General features: G+C 42.5%; 2 non-coding genes across 2 annotated transcripts; both read right to left on the bottom strand.

Annotated features, from left to right (window-relative positions):
• Positions 1–889: 889 nt before the first annotated feature.
• Positions 890–961, bottom strand: trnap-ugg (transfer RNA proline (anticodon UGG)). The gene has a single exon. It is a non-coding gene; the product is annotated as a tRNA-Pro (tRNA).
• Positions 962–1,819: 858 nt separating this feature from the next.
• trnap-ugg (transfer RNA proline (anticodon UGG)) lies at positions 1,820–1,891 on the bottom strand. Its single transcript has one exon. It is a non-coding gene; the product is annotated as a tRNA-Pro (tRNA).
• Positions 1,892–8,974: the final 7,083 nt, after the last annotated feature.

Below are 8,974 nucleotides of genomic sequence, written 5' to 3'. Positions count from 1 at the left end.
AAAGCGAGAATCATAGCCCTAGACCAACGAGCCATTTATTTCAAGACATTGTTTTGCAGTCGCCAGCAATGACGGTGAGAATATGCATTGACAGGTCGATGTTGCCAGGCCACAGTGGATCACGTGAGTGTTGGTGGTATACTTGTGAGCATAGCTATCTTCCAAGCAGTTTACCAGGTTTCAGTTCAAATACTCTGTAATTCATCTCCTGAGTCTTTCAGATTCAATCTTCATTAGCTGTAACAGCAAGAAACAAATGAAGAAAGAGCTAAATGTAGATTTTAACAATTAAAAAGTAGACATCAAAATCAATTGGATCTCATTTCATTTGATCCGATTGACGCACCGGTATGTGAATAAAAAAACAAAAAAACATTGGAATCTCTCAGTTTTAAATTAGAAATGTCACACATTTTGCACTGGATGCTTCTCAGTCCTACCATAACTGCTGATGTTACACCTCTGCATTTTTGGTGAAATGTGGCAGAGCGAGAGCAATGTTTGTCAAAACATGACACATCCCTAAAATCTGTATTCTCATACAAATGTCTATAGCTTCAGAACGGTTTGACCTACAAAATAGTTTGCCCATTCTTTGGAAAGGGGAGACTCACAAACACAATGCTGTTCTCAGTTTTGCTCTACGACCCCCACAAGTGTCAAGGGACTCGTCTGAAGGTAACCTATGTCCCGGTAAAAGGACAGGTTTTTTAACCAAGGAAGAACTTAATACATGTTGTGCGATGCTGAACCCACTAGTGCAGAGCACAATGGATTAGCAGTCCATTACCTTAATCACTTGTCCACCTGGTCCTGCGCTCCAGTGGTAGCAGTCGCCCCTCCAACCAGTTGCCCAAGATCCGCCTGTATTGTTAAAGGCTCTTCAAAAGGGCTCGTCCGGGATTTGAACCCGGGACCTCTCGCACCCAAAGCGAGAATCATACCCCTAGACCAACGAGCCATTTATTTCAAGACATTGTTTTGCAGTCGCCAGCAATGACGGTGAGAATATGCATTGACAGGTCGATGTTGCCAGGCCACAGTGGATCACGTGAGTGTTGGTGGTATACTTGTGAGCATAGCTATCTTCCAAGCAGTTTACCAGGTTTCAGTTCAAATACTCTGTAATTCATCTCCTGAGTCTTTCAGATTCAATCTTCATTAGCTGTAACAGCAAGAAACAAATGAAGAAAGAGCTAAATGTAGATTTTAACAATTAAAAAGTAGACATCAAAATCAATTGGATCTCATTTCATTTGATCCGATTGACGCACCGGTATGTGAATAAAAAAACAAAAAAACATTGGAATCTCTCAGTTTTAAATTAGAAATGTCACACATTTTGCACTGGATGCTTCTCAGTCCTACCATAACTGCTGATGTTACACCTCTGCATTTTTGGTGAAATGTGGCAGAGCGAGAGCAATGTTTGTCAAAACATGACACATCCCTAAAATCTGTATTCTCATACAAATGTCTATAGCTTCAGAACGGTTTGACCTACAAAATAGTTTGCCCATTCTTTGGAAAGGGGAGACTCTCACAAACACAATGCTGTTCTCAGTTTTGCTCTACGACCCCCACAAGTGTCAAGGGACTCGTCTGAAGGTAACCTATGTCCCGGTAAAAGGACAGGTTTTTTAACCAAGGAAGAAATTAATACATGTTGTGCGATGCTGAACCCACTAGTGCAGAGCACAATGGATTAGCAGTCCATTGCCTTAATCACTTGTCCACCTGGTCCTGCGCTCCAGTGGTAGCAGTCGCCCCTCCAACCAGTTGCCCAAGATCCGCCTGTATTGTTAAAGGCTCTTCAAAAGGGCTCGTCCGGGATTTGAACCCGGGACCTCTCGCACCCAAAGCGAGAATCATACCCCTAGACCAACGAGCCATTTATTTCAAGACATTGTTTTGCAGTCGCCAGCAATGACGGTGAGAATATGCATTGACAGGTCGATGTTGCCAGGCCACAGTGGATCACGTGAGTGTTGGTGGTATACTTGTGAGCATAGCTATCTTCCAAGCAGTTGACCAGGTTTCAGTTCAAATACTCTGTAATTCATCTCCTGAGTCTTTCAGATTCAATCTTCATTAGCTGTAACAGCAAGAAACAAATGAAGAAAGAGCTAAATGTAGATTTTAACAATTAAAAAGTAGACATCAAAATCAATTGGATCTCATTTCATTTGATCCGATTGACGCACCGGTATGTGAATAAAAAAACAAAAAAACATTGGAATCTCTCAGTTTTAAATTAGAAATGTCACACATTTTGCACTGGATGCTTCTCAGTCCTACCATAACTGCTGATGTTACACCTCTGCATTTTTGGTGAAATGTGGCAGAGCGAGAGCAATGTTTGTCAAAACATGACACATCCCTAAAATCTGTCTTCTCATACAAATGTCTATAGCTTCAGAACGGTTTGACCTACAAAATAGTTTGCCCATTCTTTGGAAAGGGGAGACTCTCACAAACACAATGCTGTTCTCAGTTTTGCTCTACGACCCCCACAAGTGTCAAGGGACTCGTCTGAAGGTAACCTATGTCCCGGTAAAAGGACAGGTTTTTTAACCAAGGAAGAAATTAATACATGTTGTGCGATGCTGAACCCACTAGTGCAGAGCACAATGGATTAGCAGTCCATTGCCTTAATCACTTGTCCACCTGGTCCTGCGCTCCAGTGGTAGCAGTCGCCCCTCCAACCAGTTGCCCAAGATCCGCCTGTCTCACATTGTTAAAGGCTCTTCAAAAGGGCTCGTCCGGGATTTGAACCCGGGACCTCTCGCACCCAAAGCGAGAATCATAGCCCTAGACCAACGAGCCATTTATTTCAAGACATTGTTTTGCAGTCGCCAGCAATGACGGTGAGAATATGCATTGACAGGTCGATGTTGCCAGGCCACAGTGGATCACGTGAGTGTTGGTGGTATACTTGTGAGCATAGCTATCTTCCAAGCAGTTTACCAGGTTTCAGTTCAAATACTCTGTAATTCATCTCCTGAGTCTTTCAGATTCAATCTTCATTAGCTGTAACAGCAAGAAACAAATGAAGAAAGAGCTAAATGTAGATTTTAACAATTAAAAAGTAGACATCAAAATCAATTGGATCTCATTTCATTTGATCCGATTGACGCACCGGTATGTGAATAAAAAAACAAAAAAACATTGGAATCTCTCAGTTTTAAATTAGAAATGTCACACATTTTGCACTGGATGCTTCTCAGTCCTACCATAACTGCTGATGTTACACCTCTGCATTTTTGGTGAAATGTGGCAGAGCGAGAGCAATGTTTGTCAAAACATGACACATCCCTAAAATCTGTATTCTCATACAAATGTCTATAGCTTCAGAACGGTTTGACCTACAAAATAGTTTGCCCATTCTTTGGAAAGGGGAGACTCTCACAAACACAATGCTGTTCTCAGTTTTGCTCTACGACCCCCACAAGTGTCAAGGGACTCGTCTGAAGGTAACCTATGTCCCGGTAAAAGGACAGGTTTTTTAACCAAGGAAGAAATTAATACATGTTGTGCGATGCTGAACCCACTAGTGCAGAGCACAATGGATTAGCAGTCCATTGCCTTAATCACTTGTCCACCTGGTCCTGCGCTCCAGTGGTAGCAGTCGCCCCTCCAACCAGTTGCCCAAGATCCGCCTGTCTCACATTGTTAAAGGCTCTTCAAAAGGGCTCGTCCGGGATTTGAACCCGGGACCTCTCGCACCCAAAGCGAGAATCATAGCCCTAGACCAACGAGCCATTTATTTCAAGACATTGTTTTGCAGTCGCCAGCAATGACGGTTTAGAATATGCATTGACAGGTCGATGTTGCCAGGCCACAGTGGATCACGTGAGTGTTGGTGGTATACTTGTGAGCATAGCTATCTTCCAAGCAGTTTACCAGGTTTCAGTTCAAATACTCTGTAATTCATCTCCTGAGTCTTTCAGATTCAATCTTCATTAGCTGTAACAGCAAGAAACAAATGAAGAAAGAGCTAAATGTAGATTTTAACAATTAAAAAGTAGACATCAAAATCAATTGGATCTCATTTCATTTGATCCGATTGACGCACCGGTATGTGAATAAAAAAACAAAAAAACATTGGAATCTCTCAGTTTTAAATTAGAAATGTCACACATTTTGCACTGGATGCTTCTCAGTCCTACCATAACTGCTGATGTTACACCTCTGCATTTTTGGTGAAATGTGGCAGAGCGAGAGCAATGTTTGTCAAAACATGACACATCCCTAAAATCTGTCTTCTCATACAAATGTCTATAGCTTCAGAACGGTTTGACCTACAAAATAGTTTGCCCATTCTTTGGAAAGGGGAGACTCTCACAAACACAATGCTGTTCTCAGTTTTGCTCTACGACCCCCACAAGTGTCAAGGGACTCGTCTGAAGGTAACCTATGTCCCGGTAAAAGGACAGGTTTTTTAACCAAGGAAGAAATTAATACATGTTGTGCGATGCTGAACCCACTAGTGCAGAGCACAATGGATTAGCAGTCCATTGCCTTAATCACTTGTCCACCTGGTCCTGCGCTCCAGTGGTAGCAGTCGCCCCTCCAACCAGTTGCCCAAGATCCGCCTGTCTCACATTGTTAAAGGCTCTTCAAAAGGGCTCGTCCGGGATTTGAACCCGGGACCTCTCGCACCCAAAGCGAGAATCATAGCCCTAGACCAACGAGCCATTTATTTCAAGACATTGTTTTGCAGTCGCCAGCAATGACGGTGAGAATATGCATTGACAGGTCGATGTTGCCAGGCCACAGTGGATCACGTGAGTGTTGGTGGTATACTTGTGAGCATAGCTATCTTCCAAGCAGTTGACCAGGTTTCAGTTCAAATACTCTGTAATTCATCTCCTGAGTCTTTCAGATTCAATCTTCATTAGCTGTAACAGCAAGAAACAAATGAAGAAAGAGCTAAATGTAGATTTTAACAATTAAAAAGTAGACATCAAAATCAATTGGATCTCATTTCATTTGATCCGACTGACGCACCGGTATGTGAATAAAAAAACAAAAAAACATTGGAATCTCTCAGTTTTAAATTAGAAATGTCACACATTTTGCACTGGATGCTTCTCAGTCCTACCATAACTGCTGATGTTACACCTCTGCATTTTTGGTGAAATGTGGCAGAGCGAGAGCAATGTTTGTCAAAACATGACACATCCCTAAAATCTGTCTTCTCATACAAATGTCTATAGCTTCAGAACGGTTTGACCTACAAAATAGTTTGCCCATTCTTTGGAAAGGGGAGACTCTCACAAACACAATGCTGTTCTCAGTTTTGCTCTACGACCCCCACAAGTGTCAAGGGACTCGTCTGAAGGTAACCTATGTCCCGGTAAAAGGACAGGTTTTTTAACCAAGGAAGAAATTAATACATGTTGTGCGATGCTGAACCCACTAGTGCAGAGCACAATGGATTAGCAGTCCATTACCTTAATCACTTGTCCACCTGGTCCTGCGCTCCAGTGGTAGCAGTCGCCCCTCCAACCAGTTGCCCAAGATCCGCCTGTCTCACATCGTTAAAGGCTCTTCAAAAGGGCTCGTCCGGGATTTGAACCCGGGACCTCTCGCACCCAAAGCGAGAATAGACCAACGAGCCATTTATTTCAAGACATTGTTTTGCAGTCGCCAGCAATGACGGTGAGAATATGCATTGACAGGTCGATGTTGCCAGGCCACAGTGGATCACGTGAGTGTTGGTGGTATACTTGTGAGCATAGCTATCTTCCAAGCAGTTGACCAGGTTTCAGTTCAAATACTCTGTAATTCATCTCCTGAGTCTTTCAGATTCAATCTTCATTAGCTGTAACAGCAAGAAACAAATGAAGAAAGAGCTAAATGTAGATTTTAACAATTAAAAAGTAGACATCAAAATCAATTGGATCTCATTTCATTTGATCCGATTGACGCACCGGTATGTGAATAAAAAAACAAAAAAACATTGGAATCTCTCAGTTTTAAATTAGAAATGTCACACATTTTGCACTGGATGCTTCTCAGTCCTACCATAACTGCTGATGTTACACCTCTGCATTTTTGGTGAAATGTGGCAGAGCGAGAGCAATGTTTGTCAAAACATGACACATCCCTAAAATCTGTCTTCTCATACAAATGTCTATAGCTTCAGAACGGTTTGACCTACAAAATAGTTTGCCCATTCTTTGGAAAGGGGAGACTCTCACAAACACAATGCTGTTCTCAGTTTTGCTCTACGACCCCCACAAGTGTCAAGGGACTCGTCTGAAGGTAACCTATGTCCCGGTAAAAGGACAGGTTTTTTAACCAAGGAAGAAATTAATACATGTTGTGCGATGCTGAACCCACTAGTGCAGAGCACAATGGATTAGCAGTCCATTGCCTTAATCACTTGTCCACCTGGTCCTGCGCTCCAGTGGTAGCAGTCGCCCCTCCAACCAGTTGCCCAAGATCCGCCTGTCTCACATTGTTAAAGGCTCTTCAAAAGGGCTCGTCCGGGATTTGAACCCGGGACCTCTCGCACCCAAAGCGAGAATCATAGCCCTAGACCAACGAGCCATTTATTTCAAGACATTGTTTTGCAGTCGCCAGCAATGACGGTGAGAATATGCATTGACAGGTCGATGTTGCCAGGCCACAGTGGATCACGTGAGTGTTGGTGGTATACTTGTGAGCATAGCTATCTTCCAAGCAGTTTACCAGGTTTCAGTTCAAATACTCTGTAATTCATCTCCTGAGTCTTTCAGATTCAATCTTCATTAGCTGTAACAGCAAGAAACAAATGAAGAAAGAGCTAAATGTAGATTTTAACAATTAAAAAGTAGACATCAAAATCAATTGGATCTCATTTCATTTGATCCGATTGACGCACCGGTATGTGAATAAAAAAACAAAAAAACATTGGAATCTCTCAGTTTTAAATTAGAAATGTCACACATTTTGCACTGGATGCTTCTCAGTCCTACCATAACTGCTGATGTTACACCTCTGCATTTTTGGTGAAATGTGGCAGAGCGAGAGCAATGTTTGTCAAAACATGACACATCCCTAAAATCTGTATTCTCATACAAATGTCTATAGCTTCAGAACGGTTTGACCTACAAAATAGTTTGCCCATTCTTTGGAAAGGGGAGACTCTCACAAACACAATGCTGTTCTCAGTTTTGCTCTACGACCCCCACAAGTGTCAAGGGACTCGTCTGAAGGTAACCTATGTCCCGGTAAAAGGACAGGTTTTTTAACCAAGGAAGAAATTAATACATGTTGTGCGATGCTGAACCCACTAGTGCAGAGCACAATGGATTAGCAGTCCATTGCCTTAATCACTTGTCCACCTGGTCCTGCGCTCCAGTGGTAGCAGTCGCCCCTCCAACCAGTTGCCCAAGATCCGCCTGTCTCACATTGTTAAAGGCTCTTCAAAAGGGCTCGTCCGGGATTTGAACCCGGGACCTCTCGCACCCAAAGCGAGAATCATAGCCCTAGACCAACGAGCCATTTATTTCAAGACATTGTTTTGCAGTCGCCAGCAATGACGGTGAGAATATGCATTGACAGGTCGATGTTGCCAGGCCACAGTGGATCACGTGAGTGTTGGTGGTATACTTGTGAGCATAGCTATCTTCCAAGCAGTTTACCAGGTTTCAGTTCAAATACTCTGTAATTCATCTCCTGAGTCTTTCAGATTCAATCTTCATTAGCTGTAACAGCAAGAAACAAATGAAGAAAGAGCTAAATGTAGATTTTAACAATTAAAAAGTAGACATCAAAATCAATTGGATCTCATTTCATTTGATCCGATTGACGCACCGGTATGTGAATAAAAAAACAAAAAAACATTGGAATCTCTCAGTTTTAAATTAGAAATGTCACACATTTTGCACTGGATGCTTCTCAGTCCTACCATAACTGCTGATGTTACACCTCTGCATTTTTGGTGAAATGTGGCAGAGCGAGAGCAATGTTTGTCAAAACATGACACATCCCTAAAATCTGTCTTCTCATACAAATGTCTATAGCTTCAGAACGGTTTGACCTACAAAATAGTTTGCCCATTCTTTGGAAAGGGGAGACTCTCACAAACACAATGCTGTTCTCAGTTTTGCTCTACGACCCCCACAAGTGTCAAGGGACTCGTCTGAAGGTAACCTATGTCCCGGTAAAAGGACAGGTTTTTTAACCAAGGAAGAAATTAATACATGTTGTGCGATGCTGAACCCACTAGTGCAGAGCACAATGGATTAGCAGTCCATTGCCTTAATCACTTGTCCACCTGGTCCTGCGCTCCAGTGGTAGCAGTCGCCCCTCCAACCAGTTGCCCAAGATCCGCCTGTCTCACATTGTTAAAGGCTCTTCAAAAGGGCTCGTCCGGGATTTGAACCCGGGACCTCTCGCACCCAAAGCGAGAATCATAGCCCTAGACCAACGAGCCATTTATTTCAAGACATTGTTTTGCAGTCGCCAGCAATGACGGTGAGAATATGCATTGACAGGTCGATGTTGCCAGGCCACAGTGGATCACGTGAGTGTTGGTGGTATACTTGTGAGCATAGCTATCTTCCAAGCAGTTGACCAGGTTTCAGTTCAAATACTCTGTAATTCATCTCCTGAGTCTTTCAGATTCAATCTTCATTAGCTGTAACAGCAAGAAACAAATGAAGAAAGAGCTAAATGTAGATTTTAACAATTAAAAAGTAGACATCAAAATCAATTGGATCTCATTTCATTTGATCCGACTGACGCACCGGTATGTGAATAAAAAAACAAAAAAACATTGGAATCTCTCAGTTTTAAATTAGAAATGTCACACATTTTGCACTGGATGCTTCTCAGTCCTACCATAACTGCTGATGTTACACCTCTGCATTTTTGGTGAAATGTGGCAGAGCGAGAGCAATGTTTGTCAAAACATGACACATCCCTAAAATCTGTCTTCTCATACAAATGTCTATAGCTTCAGAACGGTTTGACCTACAAA

This window comes from Oncorhynchus mykiss, chromosome 15 (genome assembly GCF_057628025.1).
Source record: "Oncorhynchus mykiss isolate SJ-2025 chromosome 15, ASM5762802v1, whole genome shotgun sequence".
Classification (NCBI taxonomy): domain Eukaryota; kingdom Metazoa; phylum Chordata; class Actinopteri; order Salmoniformes; family Salmonidae; genus Oncorhynchus; species Oncorhynchus mykiss.
This window is presented reverse-complemented; position numbering and strand designations above follow the sequence as displayed.